Below are 23,167 nucleotides of genomic sequence, written 5' to 3'. Positions count from 1 at the left end.
GATGGGCTATCTTACTTTTATGTCATTCAAATAGGACATGCATTTTGCAGCTCGTTGTTTTCTGCCAGCCTCTGTCTGTAGCAAATGCACCCTCTCAGCACTGGGCTATAAATAACTTCCACAAGAACTTTATTCCTGGAACACAAAATGATGATGAGCAGTTTTGTTCTCACTTGAAGCCACACAGAGTTGAGAGACTTTCACTTGTGGAACAAGTGCGAAGGCAGTCATTTGTGCAAACACTTAAGTGAGTCACCCTGGCCAGTTTGGGGTCAGGCTCCCTCACGCTGATACTCGTGAAGCCAGTCCCTTTCACACTCAGTAATCCTTTGCAGTCAGCCACTCTCTCGCGCATTCAATAAGATATGCGGAAACTCCGCGATTTATATAGCCAGTCGCTCTCAGTGCCAATAAGCGTGTGACGTCAGCCTGCCTCACACTGAGTAATTCACAGAGGTCTTTAGTGGATAGTTCAACCAGCCTGGCTTCCTCTCTCGCTCCTCTGGTACATTGCAATGTGCTGAAAACAGATTTCTTGAAAGACTGTGTTGTGCAGAGGAAAGTGAACAATCCTTTGAAATCCTATGTTTCTCTTAAAATAAAAGGCAAATTAGAAATATGAGGGGGGGGCACAGTAGGGTCATCACCTCAGAGGGGTGTAGAGATATCGCAAGACTCATATTCTAGCGAGATCTCGCCGGACCACGGAAGGGGAAAGCTCGAGCGAGCGCGAAGCGCGAGGGCACGGAGCAGGTCGAGCTCCCGGTGCTCCTCTTATGAACTGACATCACTACCAATATAGACATTATCTTACCCTTACCATCCAGCATTATAGAGGGCCTGTTGCCCCAGAGCTCATAGATAGTTATGTAAGCTGTAATGATAAGCTGATATCGGAACCATAATAAAGGGGTCCAACCAGCCACTCCAGGTCTCCTATGCATCATTATACAACAAGGGGAAACTGGAACTTTACAAAAGGAGGCGCTCCTCATCGTGGAGCAAAAGAGCCCTACCGGGAATGGGTCACAATAGCACCCAAAGGTGGATGCACAAAGTGGAATGCTCCGGAAATGTAATTTCTGATAAATGCTATAACAGACACAAAAGGTCTACTAGACTGGAGAGGGTCAACCGGGAAACAGGCGATTGCTTTCACAGCGGGGTGCCCAAGATGTGGGCTGGGGAGGTCAGAGGTCTTCTTGGAGAGTCACCCGCAAGGTAGTCCTTGATGGCGTTCTCGTTGTGTTTTTCTCTTTGTTATGGTGATTGCTGCTATTGGCTGATGGTGATGAAGAGAATAGCACATCATTCAAGTCTGCAGAGTTCTGATACAATTCATTGGCACCAATCCCATTAGGCAAGAGGTATATATGCTGCTTAGAAAGGAAGCCACACACCAAACACAAACTCTGGATAGTACACAAGAGACACAGGGACAGTTTCTGTTGGTTATGTTCTAAAAACGTTATATCTGAGCGATTGCTCTCAGTCCCTATTTTCAGAGGAGCAGTCAATAAATGACTGAATGTGGAGCAACCTTAGAAGTCAACTGGTGTTGAAGTAGTATAAAGAATGATATCTTGATAATAAACATTATTTGTGCTTGTATTACAAAGATTGTGGAAGTGTATGAAGTGATAAGCAAAACAAGACCAATTTGTACAAGCACACGGTAATCTAAAAATTCACATACGACGACTGGAAAGATGAGTACAGATGAAACAAGTGACTTATTCAGTGCATGAGGAGAAAACATCTCAGTTCACCTTTAGTGCAGTATTTTGTCGAAGGTAAGCACACTGAGGTTGACCCTGTATGGTAGATTACAGATCTTACAGCACAGTGGATGATGGACGATCCCCCTCAACTCCCTTCATGGTCCCCACTGCTTGGCAGGAGTCTAGACAAGCTTTCCCCAACTGGGGCTCAGTTTGGGAACCTATTAGAGCCCCTTCCCAATCCAGGGGTCCCGAAATGCCCCCTTAAACTCCACTAAAACAGTAGGACAGCAAGGGCAGGCCCCAGTGAGTTTTCAAAGCCACACGTTCAATTTTCAGAGGTTCTGCGAGTTTTGTGGATCTACGATGATCATTCGGTGAATCCATAACCTCACCGAAACACCTTGAACGGTCTCGGGATCCGGCCTGAGTCAGCCGCCCAAGTCCTTGAACCGCGCTGGAAAACATTTTTTTTAAAAGCGCCCGCGACGGCAACATTGCCTTTTACCAAGCATTGCCTTTTACCGCGGCTTTGGCACTGTTGTGTAATACACAATGCTCGCTACGTGTACAACGGATTCCTTTCAGTTGTACATGTAGCGAGCATTCTGCATTACACACCAGTGCCAACGCTGCGGTAAAAGGCAATGCTGCTGTCGCGGGCATTTTTTTTCTATTTTATTAGCATAGCTGGATGTCCACTACGAGCCCCGCCCCCTCTAGACCACGCCCCGGCCCGCCCCCAAAATCTTCGCCCCGGCCTTTGTGTTGTGGGATCCCCCACCACATTTTTCCCATTTCCACCACTGGCAATGGCACACATGGGTAGGACGAGGACAGAGACAGAGGAAACAAGACATATAATAGTGGCCCGAAAGAGGACACACATGGCTGGCCAGACTGATTAAACAAACGAGCACAAAAATGTTTATTTGCAGTAAAGTCAATAACACTTTAGAAAAGTAATAATGTGTTTTTTTTTTAAAGTAATATTTGTGATTTTGCTATCTAAATCTACACTCACACATAAACGAATACACTAAAATGAAAACGGTTTGCCTTTCTTGAAGCCTTACCAACACAGAGTTTGATTGTCCCTTCACATTTCCTATTCTGAGAAGTGATACTTAAGCAAACTCAATGGAGGCCTGGAATCCTTAACGTTGGGTGTTGTAATATTAGCACAAGGGTCTTTCCATTTGACCACAGCAGAATCATTAAGAATTTGATGGAAACTGTAGGGGACAACCACTTTAAGTTATTTATCTCAGATTAACAACTTCTATATTATTTGACTGAGAACACACATGGATTCAATGCCTACTTGATACAGCACAAATTGCAAATTTCCATTTTTACATTTGAATGGTTATGTTATGTTAATTTGATTTTAAAGGCCGCCGTAGTGGTCTTAAAGCACCGACACCTTGGCAATACGTGCACTCGCAGTTTTGCTTTATGCTATTTAAATTAAGATGTTCTCTGGCGTATTTATTTTTTATTTTTTATAGCATTTTTGTAACGCCCAGACCCTGGGGTATCATTGTGTCTGGAACAATTAACAGAGTTTAAAAGATACATTTGATACGGAGCCTTATTCGTATTTGTCAAAAAGCCACGTTTTTACAAGCTTTTTGGAGGCAGGGTGTCTTTCAGATGACAGCCGGAAGAGAGTTCCAGAGAGTGGCTGCGATAACACAAAAGCTGACTCCTCCTGCTCTTTTATTCTTAAAGCATGGTGTGAGTAGTGAGAGGCTGGAGCAGGATCATAGCGCACTCAATGTTTCTGGGTAATGCTGCTGTTGAGGTACAGGGGAGCATCATTGTAGATGCAACAGTGGGCAATAGTCATAGTTTCAACGTCAATACAAGATTTAATGGTTAACCAATACGTCTCTCGTCTGGTAGCAGAAACGCAGTCAGATCGTTGTAGGCCTAATGCGGCTCATAGAGCTTTGCTCAGCAAAAGTTGTAATTTGGTCAGATTTGAAGCTGTGGAGCCCATAAGCAGAACATTGCAGTAGTCCATTTTCGTAAGAATAAAGCTCTCGCAAGCATGAGGCAGTTGTTCGGTGAGAGGAATTGCCTGCTCAGAGAAATGAGTCTGGATGTTTAGGCAGTGGCAGGTGCCAAGGCATTTATATGCCTGGTCAGGCTTAGCTCATCTTCATGGTGGACACCCAGTGTTTTGACCTGCTTCAGAATTGGGATGATACAACCACAAATGCAGAAGGTGGCAAACAAACTGTCAAGGGTTTTGAGCCATTAGGGGGTGCAAACAATGAGGAGCTCCCATTTGTTATCGTGTAAGCAGAGGTTGTGGATCGCCATCCAGTTTTGTATGGCGTTATACACTATGTTTATTGTGGCAGTGTCACAAGAGTATTCACCTGTGATAGGGATGAATACTTGTGTATTATCTGCAAAGTTGGTGTACATGATCCCGAGAGTCGAGGAGGTCAAACAGGGGCTTGGTGTATTTGTTCCTGAGTGGGGTGTTACGCAAGAGCCTTGTGGAACACCTAGTGTCACCATGATAGGGTCTGCAGCTGCCTCGCCAATGAGTACTCCCATAGTGCATTCACTGAGGAATGATTTGATCCACATAGTCACCTCTGGTGAGACATGGAAGTGTCGACTGAGGTGTTGACAGAGAGCGTCAAGGTCAACAATGTCGAATGCAGTGGAAAGATCTAATAGACGGAGAATGGCTGAATTGCCTGAATCATAGATGTTATCCATCTGGATTTTCAGGTCAAGAAGTGGTGTTTCCGTGTAGTGCTTTGAGCGGAAGCCTCATTGCCTCATTCCGAGAAGCTGGTTTTGCTCAAGGAACTGTTGAATTTGTGTGTAGGCTAGATGGTCCAGTATTTTGAGAAATAATGAGACCATTGAAATGGGGTGGTAGTTCGTAGGAAGGGTGGGATCTAGCATGGATTTTTTAACAAGTGGTGTGATCCAAGCTGCTTTTATACTAGAAGGGACTTCATTGGACAGAAAGGATGTGTTGGCAAAGTTGGTAATAATAGGTGCTAGGGGGCATGCACATAGCTTCACTATATGAGCGGGACTGGTGTCACCCTTGCAATCGGAGGGCTGTAGCGATAGGATGCTGGCCAGAACCTTCTCTTGCGTGACTTGGCTGAACCTGAACGGTGGGAAGGAGGGTGTGTGTACCCCTCTGTAGGGTCTTGGTGCTTCCTGCGTGGGGGCTTTAGCAGCGAGTATGGCATTTTTTGTTCTGATTTTGTCTCAATTTTGTTTCAGACGGCATCTTGTAAAATGGTACGCCAGGCTTTGTCTGTGTGGACTGGGGAGCTTGTGGGAATGGAGGTTTCAAGTTCTCTCAAGATGGCGAGTAGTTCTTTAGTATTAGATCCCACCTTAGAAATTCTAGAGTCGTAGGAGTTGGCTTTGAGAGTGACTACCGCTTTCTTGTAGGTGTTGGCGGCATTGGTGAGAGATTTGCAGTTAATTGGGGTGGGGTGCTTTTTACACAGATGTTCAAGAGCTCTTTTGTTTCTTTGTAAGGTAACAAGATACTCTGTAAACCAAATGTTATTTGGTTTTTGGGGTTTGAGGGTTTAGGCTTTGATCGGAGCGTGCTGGTCCATGGTGTGAAAGAGACATGCATGGTTCAGGTTGGCCAGGTCATGGGGGTTCATATTGTTGGACATTAAGCATATGTAAAGCGATCCCTAGAGAGTGTGCTTGAGAGCTTCATGTGTAAGTTTGCGGGTATTATGAACCAGTACTGGGCTTAGTGAAAGAGAGTGAGCAATGAGAGGTTTTGCAAGGGAAAGGCTAACTGCATAAGGGAGTGGTCTGACCATGGTACTGAAGTGATGGATGAATGGTGGCATTGGTGGCATTGGCTGAGAGGAATCAGTCCCGGATGTGCCCTTTCATATAGGTAGGTGCATTAATCAGTTGGATGAAGTTCATGTCTTCAAGTGGTAGTGCTAATGTTATAGCTTTGGGGTCATATGTGTCATTAAAGCTAAGGTTGAAGTCACCCAAAACAATACATTTGGTCATTGGTTTCAGGAGCGGGGTGATCAGGAGGGGGATGTTAAACTCAGGGCTGCTAATGCTAATAGGTTGATGGTAGAGCAATATCAGATTGTGCGTAGTTTGGGGACTAGTGGCAAGCTTAAGTAGCAACATTTCGTACACAGGGGTAGTGGAACTGGGTATGGATCTAATCTGTAGGGAAGATTTGACAATGAGGGCAACACCTCCTCCTATGGCGTTTTGGCTGTCTGCCCTAACGAGGGCTAGGGAGAGTAGTGGAACAGAGGCGTTATGGAGCCAGGATTCAGTAGTGGCTAGGAAATCACGGTCGTGGTCTTGAATGATGTTGCGGACATCAATGGCATGTGCTCTCAGAGAGGCTACATTAATCAATGCACAATTCAGTGCTCCAGACTGATTACCTGTAGGACATGGGCTGGTGGGGCCGGGGGCAAGTTGCGCCTCTATGTTGTGTGGAGGGGAATCTGGTGCGGGGCTGAGTCTTTCATTTCTGTGACACACTACACCAGACCTGTAATTAAATTAACCAACATTGGACACAACAGAGCATTACATGTACCTTCATTAGAACTTAATATGAATGTGTTATAACACTTGCATAATTTTGATGTGCATTGATTTCAATGAAATACATCTTTTACAGCAATGTGTCTGTAAGTAAAAAGGTGTGTGTCTAAGTTGTTTGTAGTTTGTAGATTGAGTACAAGACTGTTTATCATGAATAATAAACACATGACATGCAATTCAATTATCTACTAATTATCTATCAGAGGAGTTGTGTGTGACACTTTAAACTTGAGCCAGAAGAGTATCTTCCTGACCAACAGACACCGCCCAAAGTCCCAGTTTGGAGGGCCTCCTGAAGCAGTCCTGCTTAGGTCTTTTCTGCCCCATGACCTTGGTAGTGAGGGATTCACCCATGGTTCACATATGAACTTGCAGGAAGTGGAGTAGCTTCTCGTTCCCTCATGCTCTTCATGCATTTCCTCAGTAGCAGATGCTCACTTTCTCCGGAGCAGAGGATCCCGCCCACATGCTTCCTTATCTAGCGGTCATCATTCAAAGTAAATGGCCATTCGTCCCTTCAGGTCACAGAAGCAAATTCCCCTGATAGATGCCTCAGAGCACAAGCTCTCCTCTATCACTTTGGGCAATCCCTGTGCATCTACAGTTCTACAGTTGGATAGGCCCACATGTTGATATTAATGTTAAATGTTAATTTTAAAGGTATTTGTAACCGCACCGTCCCCACCGGAGTGGTCCCCAGGCGCTCTGGCAGATCTGAAAAGGGAAGAAGTTTAGTAGTAGAAGATTGAGCGGGAGAAAGGCAAGAGAGCATTGATGTGCTGTTGTCAGCTTTAGTTCGGTTTGCACCGCTCACTGAGCTTGTGTGTGCTTTTCGGTTGGGGGCCATTGTGTGCTGTTGCATGAGGCTATGTTTGGTATATTTTGTTGTTGCAGTGTGTGTGGTTTGTTGTGCATTAGAGGTATGGTTGTGTTTAGTTACAGTTGGATATGTGTATGCAGAGAGGTGAGATTGTTTAGTGGGGTTGGTTAGTGGCATCGCTATTTAGAAGTGACGCATGCTAATCTTCACAATTCTGTCTAGATGTGGCACAATGCTAATCTTTACAGTTCTATATAGATGTGATGCAAGCTGACATTCACATTTCTGTCTAGATGCGACACAGGCTAACATTTACAATCCTTTCTAGGTGTGGTGCAAGCTGATATTCACAATTCTCTAAAGATGTGATGCAAGCTAATCTTCACAATTCTGTCTAGATGTGACAGAGGCTAATCTTCACAGTTCTGCCGAGATGTTGCGCAATGCTAATCTTTACAGTTCCTTCTAGATGTGATGCAAGCTGACTTCACAAATCTGTCTAGATGTGATGCAAGCTAATCATTACAATCCTGTCTAGGTGTGGTGCAAGCTGACATTCACAATTCCCTAAAGATGTGATTCTAGATAATCTTCACAATTCTGTCTAGATGTGACAGAGGCTAATCTTCACAGTTCTGCCTAGATGTGACAGAGGCTAATCTTCACAGTTCTGCCTAGATGTGACAGAGGCTAATCTTCACAGTTCTGCCTAGATATAACGCAAGCTAATCTTCACAATTCTGTCTAGATGTGGCGCAATGCTAATCTTTACAGTTTCTTCTAGATGTGATGCAAGCTGACTTCACAAAACTGTCTAGATGTGCCACAAGCTAATCTTTACAATTCTGTCTAGGTGTGGTGCAAGCTGACATTCACAATTCTGTCTAGATCCAATGCAAGCTTATCTTTACAATTCTGTCTAGGTGTGGTGCAAGCTGACATTCACAATGATGTCTAGATCCAACGCAAGCTAATCTTTACAATTCTGTCTAGACGTGACAGAGGCTAATCTTCACAGTTCTGTTCAGATCTGACGCAAGCTAATCTTCACAATTCTGTCTATATGGGATGGAACGCTAATCTTCACAATTCTGTCTAGATGTGACACAAACTAGTATTACAATTCTGTCTATATGTGACGCAAAGCCAATCTTCACAATTCTGTCTGGATGTGACATAATGCTAATCTTCACAATTCTCTTTTGATGTAACGCGAACCAGTATTACAATTCTGTTTAGATGTGACACATGCTAATCTTCACAATTATGTCTAGATGTGACACAATGCTAATCTTCACAATTCTCTTTTGATGTAACGCGAACCAGTATTACAATTCTGTTTAGATGTGACACATGCTAATCTTCACAATTATGTCTAGATGTGACGCAAGCTAGTATTACAATTCTGTTTCGATGTGACGCAATGCTAATCTTCACAATTCTGTCTAGATGTGACGCAAGCTAGTATTAAAATTCTGTTTAGATGTGACACAATGCTAATCTTCACAATTCTGTCTAATTGTGACGCTGGCTCATATATGCAGTTTTAAATGGACTCGCTACCACGGAGTATAGTCTACTTAGTTGTGAGATATTGCTAACTAATAGGTATCTTGATGTGAGACATGGCTGGGCAACACAGTTCACAACTCATTGAGTCTATTTGGGGCAACAGTTGCAGAATGGAAATGGGTACATGCACGTTACCTTCTTGTTGGTAGTGGGGATAATAGGATAGGAGAGAGGGGGGGCAGTTTTGTGGTTGCAGAGATAGCTTGCCCCTGTTTTGTTAAGTTATGTTATGTTGATTTATACTGTGCACCAATACCACCCACGGGCAATCTCCAGGCACTCACGTGGCTCTGCAAGAAATAGGACGTTGTTGGTTAGTGTGGAAAGAATGATAGGATAGGTCCAGAACCAGGAGAAACTGGCGTCTATGTGTGTTGGCTTGCAGATGGTAGGTTGCGTGCACTGGCTTGCTGTATCCATACGGGTAAGGTCCAATGCCTTGGGCATTTTCTGTGTGGCTGTTTGTCACGTTACGGTGTGTATGTGTGTTTTATGGCTAGATTGGTAGCTGTTTAAGGTTGTGTGCACTGGCTTGTTGTGTCCATATGGGTAAGTAAGGTCCAGTGCCCAGGTAAGTTTGTTGTAAGTGTGTGTTGCTTGTGTTGAGTTTGTGTTAGGTTAAATGTTTGCTAGACCAGTGGGAGTGTATAGTGTTTGGGTGGTCTGTTTTGTTGAGGTAGAAGCGGGTCGTTAGTGCTTTGGCTACTCGCTAAGTTTTTCTATGTGGCTAATCTTCATAGTCCTATCTGATGTGACACATGACTAATATCCATAATTCTTCGATTTAAGTGTGACACATCGCTAAACTGACAGACTGTGAACTCCTACATTGGAGGCACAACAGTCAGTGCAAAACACCTAGATTTGAGGTATCTGGATAGAGGGAGAATGCCTAATTATGGAACACAACAGTAAATAACACCACTGAACGGATGGTACACAGCACTGATACGGGTACTCTTTATTAGCTGGCTAATTTTGATATGCTATGTTGTGTAGGTAATAAGAGAGGCCTAGCTTTTTGGAATACAGTGATTGCTGTACTCCCCACCCAGACAACACTTATCTTGTGATGCGCTGCTGGTTGACAACAGGATACTAAGGGTTTAGATAGAAGTGCACACCTATGGTAAGTAAGTTTAGTAAATAAATTTGAGGATTATTTCTAAATAAATGTTTAGGTGCGGGGGAGGAACTGGGGTCATGGCACAAGACCCCGACAATAAACAGTAAAAAGAAAGAGGATTCAACTTGGCAACCCTCCCATCCCCTGAACACATTCAAATGTTTGGATTAATCCAATACAGTTGTTCAAATTGAGTTATAGGCATTGTACATATTTTTGTTTCTAACAAATATGGTCAGACACAGAAGTGTGAGATAAACAAATATGTATTTATAGCCAAGCTATATTATTTTCAGCAAGAATTATAGTTCAGAGAGAAATTATTTACAGTCCATAGAAACAAAATGGAATCAATAGATGAAGCTCAAATTGAGGAAAAATTGAGTCCAAATTAAATAGCGACGAGGAAGTTCTCTTCTTCTTCATAAGGCCAAACTTGGACTCTTAATGTAAAAGGAAAAACAGAAATTCGGTAAAGAAAATATTCTAGGCACAATTCATAGATTGTTCATTACATATTCAATTTTACAATTTAGAAAATTTGGTGACGTTAGTTGTAACATGTCATAATATGCATTGTAATACATGCAACATTATAAGGTGAATTATGTGGTCCATGTTTGAGAGGGAAACTGAAGGTCAAATAATACACCCCTTCCAGTAAAATAGACAGTAGAGCGTACAACATATTATAGTTCAGTGGAATGATCCCTCTAATGGGACCTATCAAGTGGATGGTGAAACATAAGCTAAAGTGAATATATAGGGGAAAAAAAGCTAGTAGTTCCTAAACTCTATCGATCTAATGATGAAGAAATGTGAAAGTCGTTACCTTTGTGTGTAGAAAGTGTCGGGAACAAAGAATCCGACGAAGCAGGAAAAATAAGTAAACAGACTGTCTTTGTGTATCAGTTAGTTCCTAGAGACACGGCCAATTCCCAAAAAGATACTAGAAATCTGTAAATAACAGCGCCTGTTCAATGTCAAGCTCATTGTTTAAAAGTAATGGACATTAGTATGAAATATATAAAAATTGAATAACATACCTAGCCAGAATGTGGATGGCGGTAAAGAATCAATAGAAGAGCCCACGTAAAGTGTGGACCTCAAATATCCCGCTGTCCCTGCAGGAGTGCCTCAGAATGTAGGAGTTCTGTCACGCAAATAAACAAGCTGAAAAGGAATGGAGTCCTGATTAGTATAAAAAACTCAGCAATCTAAAATGGAGTAGTGAAAACGTAACATGATGTTTAATAAAGGCAAACTAAAATATTAAAAATTACCATAATTAGGATGTGCACAAGGCACAATTCTTAAAGCTGATGTGAAACTGATGTCAAGATTGTGCGGCCGGTCTACAGCTGAAGAATCCAGCAGTAATGGATTAGATAGAGTATCAACTGAAGAAAGTGTAAGGAAAAAAGAATAATGAGACTAAGGAACTTTATCCCTGGTCCGTAGATAGACAAATGCTAATGCATTAGTGCTTCCTTGGAGCGTAGGGGGACAATCCTGAACAGGGTCTGTTCAGCCGAGCAGCTTGTTGTTCACAAACCATGGAAACAGCATGTGACCATGGAGATAAATAGAGGACTAGAGTTATAGATAAAGAAGAAGGACTAAGGAGTAATCAGGCCCAAAGATCGGCCATCTTGAAACAAGGTTATATGTTGTGATAGCATATGGACCTCTAGATATTCAATAAACTAGAAGTCATTTGAATCAAGAAGCGCAAAAGTGCGAAATAAGATTGATTGATACGAAAAATTCATGCGGTGCAGATAACTAGTGTAAAATGTAAATCGGGCATAACAAATACTAGTCCGCACATAGTAGAACGGGGAGAGGAAAGCTAAGTAAAATAGTTTACCGTGTGAAATAGAATTGAAATAAGCAATGAGAAAAAGGTCGTAAATTGAACAGAACGCTCTGATCTAAGAGGGGGAAAAATAAATATAATTATCAAATCATCAGGGCAAGGTCACTGAATGACTGCGTGTAACCTCTCAGTCTATAATAGGTGGAGAAACTAACCCTAGATCTCTCTTTTTCACATGGAAGACATAGTACAATGTGACAGTCTCAGTTGGGTAAACGCATTTAATTTACAGAAGATCAAAATTAAATGTAATAAGTTTAACAAAAATGACATAAATAAGAGTAAACAATAAGAACAATTTTTACATTGAATTTACAGGCAATGATTTTTATGGCAACCATCTATTAGTCTCAACAAAGTAGTGCCTTAGATCACAGTCAGAAACTGGAACAGTAATGTAACTTTCAAGTTTATGTTGTTGAAGATCAAGCATTCCTTATTGACAAATTCAAATCACAAAAAACAGTTCAATGTGAAATCTTCATTTAAACCCCAGGGCTGTAAAGAGCTTAACTTGTGAATCCAATACGCCTTTCTTTGTAGTAAGAGTGACTGGTAGTCACCTCCTCTTGTAGGTCGTTTGACAACTTCTAGCACCTGGTATTTTAATTGGGCAATTGAATGTTTCTGCATGTTGAAGTGGCGGGCTACCGGTGAGTATTGGTTATTACATCTTATGTTCGACTTGTGTTCAGACAGTCTTGATTTAACATGTCTTTTGGTCTGTCCTACATACACTTTGCGACAAGGACACTTCAACATATATATGAGACCTGATATCAGACACGTGGAGTAGTCTCTTCATTTGATTTTTTGACCATTCCTGGGGTGAGTTACTATATTACCTTTGATTGTGTTATTACAGTGTATACACCCTAAACGAGGGAAGGTGCCTAGTTTTTTGGTGGCTAGGGATAGTTGTTTCTCCTTTGGTACTCTTTCAGCTTTCACCAGCTTGTCTCTTATATTTTTACCCCTTTTAAAACACATCATTGGAGGTGTGGGGAACAATTCCAATAAAGTTTGATCATTGTGAAGGATATTCCAATGTTTCTTTATACTTTTTGTGATCTGAAAACTCTGTCTTGAGAATTTTGATATGTATAGAAGTGGGGTATCTTTAACAACAGATTTAGGTTTCAATAAATCTGTACGACAGATCTTTGAAGCTCAATCTTTGGCAATTTCCAAAGTTTCCGGTGGGTAGCCTCTGCTCTGAAATTTACCAACAAGATTAGTGCATTCCTTATCTAGAACTTCTGGGTCAGAAATTATTCTTACAAGTGTAAAATTTGACTATATGGTAGACTTTGGAGGATCGCCCTCGGGTGGAAGCTAGAATAGTGAAGCAAATTGTTAACATCAGTAGGTTTATGGTATACAGACGTAGCAATCTTATTGTCAACAATGCTCAAGTTAACGTCAAGAAAATGTAGATAAGGGTTACCAATCTCAATAGTAAATTTGATCCTGGGGTGTACTGAATTAAGGTATTCAAAAAACTGATCTAGGTCATCTCGTGTGCCATACCAAATGCAGAAAATGTCATCAATAAACCTCTTCCAGGTTAAAATGTATGCTGCCCATGTGGGGTGTTCCATTACATGCTGACTTTCGAACTGAAACATAAAAGTATTAGCGTACACTGGCGCCATCGAGGATCCCATCAAGGTACCCGATGTTTGTAAAAAGTATTTGCCCTGATGTCTAAAATAGCTATTGTAAAGGATTAAGTTGAGTAGCTCCAGAATGAACTGAGGATTACCTTTCACACCTGAATTGTTAAGTAGCAACCGTTCAACAGAATCTATACCTTCACTATGGGTATTGAGGTATATAAACTACATACATCAAGGCTGAATAGTATGCAGTCTTCACTGATAGCTGAGAAATCTTTAAGTCCATTAAGAAAGTCTGTTGTGTCCTTTAGGTATGTGGATGATGCCTGTATAAGTGGTTGTAATAATATGTCAATGTAGACTGTCAGTGGGTCGAAGACACTATCTGTCCCAGCAAAAATCGGTCTGAGGGGTGGTTTTTGTTTATCTTTGTGAATTTTAGGGAGCCCATAGAAGACTGGTGTAATCGGATGGGAATTAGTGAGATATTGATGTGTTTTATCATTAATCCATTTGTTCTCTTTGGCTTTTAACAGAGTATTGTTAATCAGTTCTCTGATTTCTGGTAGCGGGTCAATGCACAACTACTCACTGAGCTTTAATCAGCCCCTAAGACTGCCCCTAAAGTGGTTTCCTTAAAGGATGCTTCTAGATTGCAATCCGGAAGGCAAGTGGAAATGGCTGCCAGGAACAGAGGCAGAGAGACACCTGACTGGTCCATCCAATTGAAGAGGGAGGGTGGGGACAGGAAGAAAGCCAGAAACAAAGGACTACACCCTAGGGACTGTACCATCTAAATGCAGGTCAGATCAGAAAACAGGATGGGAGGCCACACAAAACACAAGATAAACGCACCAGAATAGCACAAACTAGTCAAAAAAACTATTGAAAAAAAACACACAAACCCCTCCACAGGAGCACATGACACAGGCCAAAAACGGTTTAAAATCAATGTACAACTACTCACTGAGCATCAACCTGCTCCTAAGACTGCCCCTCAAGTGGTTTCCTTAAAGGATTCTTCTAGAATGCAGTCCGGAAGGCAAGTGGAAATGGCTGCCAGGAACAGAGGCAGAGACGAAACCTGACTGGTCAAACCAATTGAAGGGGAAGGGCGGGACAGGAAGAAAGCAAGAAACAAACAAAGGACTACACCCCAGGCACTGTACTCTTTAGATGCAGGCCAGCTCAGAAAACATCTCAACAACAATAATCATTACTATTACATACTACAGATAGCATCTCTGATTTGTTCCAAGACAATATTCGTAGTAGTCAAGCCGAGGGATCAAAGAAGAAACCATTTTCAGAGATTCTGACATCGCCCATGTCATTCTTCAGATGTTGGGAGGCCAGAAGAGTCCTTTCCCCAATAATCACTTAATTCCCATCCTTCTTTTTCTCACATTTGGGGATATGATTTCGTTTTTTCCCCAAGAAGATCCCTACATATATAGGAAAGTCAGAAGGGTTCCAAATGGAATTTCCTGGCTAGAGAGGGTAAACATCAAAGTCTAAATTCTCAATTGCAGGTCCTCTCGGGATGACTTCTTTTTCTGTAGATTGTCTCCAGCATCCTAACTTTGCGTGTCTCACATCTGAGGAGCACACAAAGCCATTGAGGTGCATCACCGCAGATTTATAGAAGCATAGTGTCCCCCATCTTGAGTTATCCTCTAGGGTGGAAAGGACCCCAGTCTTGGACCACAAGTTTATTCAAGCCAAGTTAGGGGAGGATCCCAAAAAGCATATAGAGTTTATTTTGTATTTTGTTTGTATTTATTTAGCATTAATTGAGCGCTTTACTCCAAAGTGCTATGCTTTTTACATATGGACCAGGACAAATGATTAGGCCGAGAGACTCCTTTGGCTACCTTTCCAAGCAGATGCTTACAGCATTTGAGTCTAAAACCAGGTAAATGCCGGGTTCACCTCCAGAGCCTCACAGGCCCCAGGCTCCCCCGCAAGTCTTTTGCACTTGTCTCCGTGCCTCTCTACTATGCTCAGCACTATTGCACTTTCAGCATACGTTTCATGAGAGGAGTAATCTCTCTGCACTTAACCCAGGGCCCTACTGAACTGGGAACACTTGAACCCCCCCACACTCTGTCTGTACACTTGCATGGCCTGAATTTACTAGGCTAGTAAGTTCTGTCCTGTCCCCCTTTGTCTCCCCTCCCTAGATTGATTGCGCCTGAAACACGTCATGCACTTGCACTATGAGAAAGGCCATCAGACCTAGTACACTAGTTACTTTTTGTTAGATCATTCGGAAATTTCAAGGCCTAAGAATGACTATTGTATTCCCTTGCTCCCTTCCTGCCTTGAAGTGCTTTGAAGCACTTCAATTGTGTATAAGCGCTGTATAAATAAACCATTGCAATTACATTTACAAAAGATCCCTATATCAAGAGATGTGATGAGCTAGTGAGTCTACAGAGCCTTCTGTTTTGTAGTAAATGATAATATGATAATATAGCCCTATCTACTAAGTGAAACAGTTCTGTCTCACTGAGGATCAATCACAAGTCTGCAAATATACCCTCCAAATATTGTTCCCCAGACACAGGTAAGTACTTGATCCTTGTTTGCTGCCAGAATTCTGGTGAACGTGATGACTTTTAATGAGCTGGAGAAAGTGGAAACGACCATGGCAGATTGTCAGACCCCAGAGAGATTTTCCACTGGGCCAGAGGTGGGGAACATACAACTTCTCGGGATCACTCCTATTCCAGTACTCAACAGCAATTCTGAAATGTCTTCAGGAACTTCAGAGTTCACAGCCAATAAGGCAGTTTCATGCAGATTCACAGATCCACCAAAAGGTTATCCAGCGCAGTCACTAAGACATCAAACCTTTCCTAATCAGCTGTCATTCCTGTTACTACTGAAAGTGGGTCTTTCTTACTCTTCTTCCCCAGTTCTACCTTCTGGCCTACCTCAAAGTGGATGGACAGGCTGCACTCTGCAAATTAGTTTGTCATGATGGTGGACCCTTGAGTATTACATGCAGTTTCAAGCTGGACTTTGCACTTACCACATTCTTGGTCTCTTTTTCAGGGGAATTGCGTTTCGATGAAGGGGAGTCACAGGCCATTAAAAAAGGGTTGCACTTTCTCATCCAGGATTTCACAAGAAGGAAGATGTTTTCCCCAACAGCTCCAGGCTTCACAAATTCAATGTATGTCATCAGGAAAAGAGATGATGGTTGGTGATCTTCATACTTTTACAGCAGCTCAACTATTTCCTGACATACAACCATTCCAAGATGGAGAGCCGTTTTCTCTATAAACTGGACTATTTTTCCAGGTTAAACGTAAAGGATGCTTACTTGTCAATTCTTGTAGACAACAGGTGCCCATGGAAAGGAAAGATCAATGAGTTTACTTGCTTTCCTTTCAGTTCCTCCTCGGCACCACTGGTCTTCACAAAGATCCTGAAGCCAATCTTCTCTTGATTTCCCACAAGAGTCTTTAGGTTGACAATCCACATGGATGGCATGGCAATAAACCAGTTGTTTCCAGACAAAGAAATTATAATGTTTTTACTGAATGTACTCGGCTTAATCATCTATTGAGCCAAATTGATGATCAAACCCTCTCAGAGGGTGTTTTTCTATGCTTCGAGATCCCAATGCAGTTGGCCTCTCTGAAGCACCCTGTTTTTGAACCGTATGGGGAAGGATTTGAGGCAATTACTCTCCTGTCAAAGATTCCATGTCAGAAACCTGGCCAGGATGGTCTGCCTTTTGCACGCACAATTCACTCTTTTGAAGGTCTCTTAATTGTCGACATCTTCAGGACATCTTGGATATGGAGCTCTGAAGAGAGGTCTTTTTTTTTTAAAGCTTTATTTTAGGGTTTTAACATAAACATACATTAACGACCTGTATCTGCAGGTTCAATTAACACACCTAGACAATACGTTCGTAGCACATACAATATACATCAGATCTCTGTGAGTCGAACATACAACAAAGTGATTGTTCTTTAAGACAGTCTATTTCGCTGGGTTCTTGTGTGAATAGCGGGAAACTGACATTTATCAGGGTTGTGATTTGTGGGGTGAAGCTTGAGAGTTTGCGACATCAGGAGCAGAAAGTAGGTAACTAATGTATGGGCCCCAGATATCTGGCATCGCGCATGCAGGGGAAGGGTCCCTGTGAACTCAGTATCCATATCTTGACAATAAAGAATATCCTTCTTCCATGCTGTGAGTGAAGGAAGGGGGCCGCGCCCCCAAGTCAGGGCTATCCTTCTGCGGGCGAGCACTATGAGCAGAGAAGCTAGCCTCCTCACTGGGGCTTGTAGGTGTTATACTCAAGAGCGCAACGGTCGGATCAGTGGCCAGCGCCTTACCTATTATGTCGCTCGTAGGTTGGAAAACTGAAGACCAGAATCGAGCTACTCCCGGGCAGTGCCATGCGAGGTGAAGAAAGTCAGCGGAGGGGGCGCCACATCTCTCGCATCGGTCACAGGTTTCGGGATGGTGGCGTTGTTTCTTTTTGGGGGTATAGTATGTTTGATGCACGAAGTTAAAGTGGATCTGCTTAAAGCAGGTATTTATAGTTACTTTTTGGGTTTGCCGGAGGATGTAGGTCCAGTCGTCGTCGGGAATTGTGGCATGGAGGGCTGCCTCCCATCTTTGCTTTGCCCTTACAGTGGTCACAGATGTGTCAGCGAGCAGCGATTTATAAATTATGGAAGTCAACCTCCCCTCACCCTTGGCCTGGATCACATTGTGTAATAGGGGAATGCTTGGGGAATGTTGGAAAGTGAGCCTGCAAGCTGTGTCGCAGTCTGAAGTAAAGAAAAATATCGAGTGAGGTGGTGCCACCTCTCCCTCTGATCTGTTGTGGAGTTATAAACACACCATCTGGGAAGAGGTCCCCAATGGATCGGATTTTGGTCTTATCCAGCCATATCAGAAATACTTTTTTGTTGGTCAGGGGAATGCCAAGAATAAATTTGATGGGTAGTAACGGAGTAACGGGGAATATCTTATCTGTAGTTCATACTTCCGGGCGATTTTCCGCCTGATGGCGTATGAGGATAGGACTGTGTTTAGCGTGTTATACGGGACCAGGAGATTGCTGAAGATGACAGCTGTTAGGAGGTCGGGGGAGGCCAAGGCGCGCTCAACCTGGGCATGTGGGCGGACATATTCAGTGGCATACCAGTGGCTTAGAAATTGAGCTTGAGTGGCCCAGTAGTATTTTTCTATATCGGGAAGTGCAAGGCCACCTTGTGACACCGGTAATGTCAGCGTCGTGTAGGCGACTCTTGCTGGTTTGCCGGCCCATATTATTTCCAAAATAAGGCTTCTAATTTTCTGAAGAAATGTGCATGGGAGTATTAGGGGTATGTTCGTGAACAAATAAAGGAGTTTGGGGAGAATCATCATCTTGGTCAACGAAACCCTCCCCCATAATGTCAGGGGAAGCGACTTCCATTTCTGGATGCGCTCACAGAGGGATTGGAAGACTTGCCCGTAATTGTCTTTAAATATCTCATCATGGTTGAGCGACATAAGAATGCCAAGGTAGCGAACCCTGGTGCTTTCCCACTTAAATCCGTGATCGTCACGGAACTGAGGAGTAGCTATTGTCAGTGGAAATATTACCGATTTGGAATGGTTTATTTTGAGACCAGAGATGCCGCTAAATCGGATCACCTCGTGCATGATTGGGTTGAGATTCGTTTGGGGATCTTTGATGAACAGCATCACGTCGTCCGCGTAGAGGGAGACGATCAATCTATGTGGGCCCAGGGTGAGGCCTCTACTCATTCGGTGCTCTCTCAGCCTAGAGGCAAGTGGTTCCATAACCAAGGCAAATATAAGGGCCGACAGGGGGCATCCCTGCCTAGTTCCACGTTCCAATCTGACTCCGGGGGATCTTGTGGAGCCAAGGGTGATGTAAGAACGGGGGTCATTATATAGTAATGAGATCATCCTGATAAAGAGTTTCCCCACACCCATTTGTGTGAGTGTTGCAAAGAGATATGGCCATTCGACGGAGTCGAAGGCCTTCTCAGCATCTAACAAAACAGCGATGGCCTGCTGTGTGGGGTCGAGTGCTGCAATGACACTAAACAGACGGCGAATACTGTACGTCGTATTGCGTCCAGGAATAAAGCCAGCTTGGTCACCTAGGACCAGTGCGGGCATGAGGGGAAGGAGACGGTTTGCTAGGATCTTGGCTAGAATCTTGTTGTCGAGGTTAATCAATGAGATCGGCCTGTAGGAGGCGCAATCGTCTTGGGGTTTGCCTGGTTTGTGGATGAGAATTACATTGGCCTCGCGGAGTGTGGGTGGGAGAATCCCGCGCTCCAGGGCCTCCTCGTATACTCGGAGGAGCAGCGGTGCCAGTGTGGGCGCGTGGGCTTTGTAAAATTCACCGGTGAGACCGTCGGGACCCGGTGCTTTGGTGTTTGGAAGCGATTTTATTGCCTCTGTGATTTCCTCCTGCGTGATGGGCGCGTTCAGTGGTTCGCGAAGGTCGTGGATTACCCAGTACAATTCGGTATCGTTAAGATAATTCTGAAGCTCTGCAGGATTACTAGTGATTTGGGAGCTGTACAGGTCTTGGTAGAATTTGTGGAATGTGTTCACAATATCTTCTTCATAGTATGCCAGATTTCCATGCGCATCTCAGATGTATTCCACCCGAGGGAGTGTTTGATCCAATCTCAGTAGACGGGCCAGGAGCGCCCCGGGTTTCTGCCCCTCTCCATACTGTCTAATCCTGTGTTTTCAGCCCAAGAAATTCAGCTCACGTTCGGCCGCCTCTTGAAATTTTGATAGTTCCTTCTTTAGGTTGGCCTGGGTCTGCACGTCTGGGGGTGCTGTTTGTTTATTTTCAAGGTCTTTCAGACGTTGTTCACTTTCTGTTAACTCGCGCCTAATCAGTTTTAGGATGCTATTTTCCTTGGCCAAGCACACGCCTCTTACGTAGCATTTCAATGTTTCCCATAGCGTGCCGGCTGAGTCGACCGAACCTTGGTTTGTCTCAAGGAAAGTAGTGATGTCTTGCTGGAGCTCATTTGCGAAGACAGGATCTGCAAGCGAGCCTGGTTTGAACCTCCAGTTCACAGGAGTTTTCGGAGCCTTGGGTAGCATAAATTCGAGTGTAACCATGGAATGGTCGGAGAGGGCGCGTGGTAGAATCTGGCAGGGACCCCAGCTGTATGGACTGCGGGTCGATATCAGTAGATAGTCAATGCGGGAGCTGGTATTATGGACCGCTGAGTGGAAGGTATAGTCCTGGGAATTCGGATGGGTGTGTCTCCAAATATCGGATAGCTCAAAGGCCTGGCAGATCTCTGTAATCTGGCGACTGGCCTTGGAAGTTCTGCTGTTTGGGCCATGCGATTTGTCGATTCGAGGGTCTAGAGGGTTATTGAGATCTGCTCCCCAGATAATTGTAGCTGAGGTATACGTACCCAGATTTGACATAATCCAATTAAAGTTATTCGGTCCGTCAACATTGGGGGCGTAGGTGTTCACCAGGACTGTTTCTTTCCCCGCAAGTAGCCCCCTTGCTAGCAGGAACCTGCCCGCCTCGTCTTTCCTAAAGCTGATCAAGCTAAAACTGGCTTTCTTGTCGATCAATATTGCAACACCTCTCGCGTAAGAGGAGTACGAGGAGAAGTACCTATGACATCCCCAAGAGCGGGCCCAGTATTGCTCTGCTGATGGTGTAAGGTGGGTTTCTTGTAACATAGCAATGGCGATCTTGTGTCTCCGTAAATATTGAAGAACCTTCCTGAGTTTGGCGGATTGTTTGCCACCTCTGATATTCCAAGTAGCGACTTTAAGCGAACCCAGATTGCAGCAATAGAAAGGAGGGGACTGGCGCCGCCTCAGTCATGCGGATCAAATAGTACTTAAAGGAGCGGAGGGACCTGTTACATGTTACAGGTTCCGGACTGAAGATCTGTAATTGTTGTGTGCTTGAACGTAGTTGGTTGGGCGAGAACAACTTGGTGACTCCTGAATCCCTCCTTTGCGCGGACAACCCCCAACAGGCCCACGATATACCCGCCCTCCCCTGCATGGGCAACCCCCAACTGGCCCTTGGTAAACAGTCCCCAGTCAACAAAACAGTCAGCATTGCTGTGCTAGGGCCGCTAGTGGCCCTCCAAGAGGAGGCTGGCTCCCAACCTCTATGTGCGTTTGTTCCGTGGTGGCGATGTTGTTGTCTTTGTGGTAATGAGATATCCCCTAATTTCGACAGCAGTGGAGTGGGACTTTATGGCGGATCTCTTCTCGGTCTGTTTCCTCTTTGGGGGTTTGCCTCATGTGGAGCTGATCTGCAGCCGTTGCGGTCTAGGTATTCATTCGTCTACTCAGGCGTGTTGAAAAACTGAGTTTTGCCTCCATATTGTATGCGAAGTTTCCCTGGGAAAAGCATGGAGTATTGAATTTGATTTGCTTGTAATCTCCGTTTTACTGCTGTAAATGATCGCCTTTGCGCCTGGACTGCTTGGGAAAAATCTGGGAAAAATTGAATCTTGTCTCCGTCGAACTGGAGCACACCTTTGTCTCTGGCGGCTCTCAGAATGGCATCGCGGTCCCTGTAATTGAGCAGCTTCGCTAGGATGGGCTGAGGATTTGTTCCTGGGGCAGGTCGTGTGTTGGGAACTCTAAGGGCTCTCTCGACAACAAAGAGCTTGGATAGAATCTCCGTTCCGAACAGGTCTATGCAGATCTTCTCAACGTATTCTTCCATTCTTAGGGTAGGCTGATGCTCTCTAACACCAGCGATCCTTATATTATTCCGTTGAGAGCGTGCTTCGAGATCTTCGTTCTTGGCGCTCACCTTCTTCACTTGCGCCTCTAATAAGGATACTCTGGAGGTTAATGCCGATGTACCGTCATCAAGATCAGAAACCCTCTGCTCAACGGTGTCTAATCTGTCAGCATGCTTGTCCAGCCGATGTTGGAGCAGGTCGACTTTGGAAGAGAAGGAGTCTAATTTGCTGCCCAGGCCTCCTATTTCTGCCTTGAGATCTAACAGAATTTCTCTGATGTCAAGTTCTTGTGACTCTCCACCTTCATGGGGCAGTTCTTGATTGGGTGATTGTGGTCTGCTGTTTGAGGCGGTTGCTTTGGCGGCGGAACAGCTTTCAAAGTTTAATTTTCGCTGGGATCTGTCATTTTTCCACATCTTTATGTTGAATACGGCTGGCGGGCGTCAGAGGGGCGACCCTAGGTCTCAAGTTGGTTTCCGCCTTATTGCGTTTGTGGTGTTCAGTATGAGATTTCGTGTCACACTCGTGGGAAGAATGTCTTCAGTCACAGCGTAATTGCGCCTTTTGGTTCACTGCCAGGCAAGCCTTGAGTGGTGCTGCAGTCTGGGTTGGGCTCTGCTCAGGTGCTGTAGATATAGCTGGCCCAATATTTGCGCTGGTATTCCTTCGTTAGGTGTTGGGTGCTAACTGCAGGAGGGATCTGGCATCGAGAGGTTAGTGGGATAACCCTCTGTAGGGTAGCTTTTCCCTTTATGAATACGGAGTCTCACGGGCTTCCACTGTGAAATTCCCGAATGGCCCCCGGCTTGGCAAGTTCGTTATATTGCCTGCAGTTGTATTCAGTGTTCCTGGGCGGGGATAGCAGCGCAAGGATGGACGTGGCGCTGGAGAGCGGGGGCCCCTGTTGCCCGATTCGCCGCTCAGTGATTCCCCTGCTGGCGGGTGTATACCTGCAGGGCCCGGAGGGCCACGGAGGCCGCTAGTCAATATCTGCGGGTGATCTGGGGGCTGAACAGGCCCACCTCGGACTCCCGCGGTCGTGGTGGGCACGCAGAGCGCTCGTACCTGGGTTCCT

This window comes from Ambystoma mexicanum, chromosome 9 (genome assembly GCF_040938575.1).
Source record: "Ambystoma mexicanum isolate Mex_15411 chromosome 9, UKY_AmexF1_1, whole genome shotgun sequence".
Classification (NCBI taxonomy): domain Eukaryota; kingdom Metazoa; phylum Chordata; class Amphibia; order Caudata; family Ambystomatidae; genus Ambystoma; species Ambystoma mexicanum.
Note: the sequence above shows the minus strand (reverse complement) of the source record.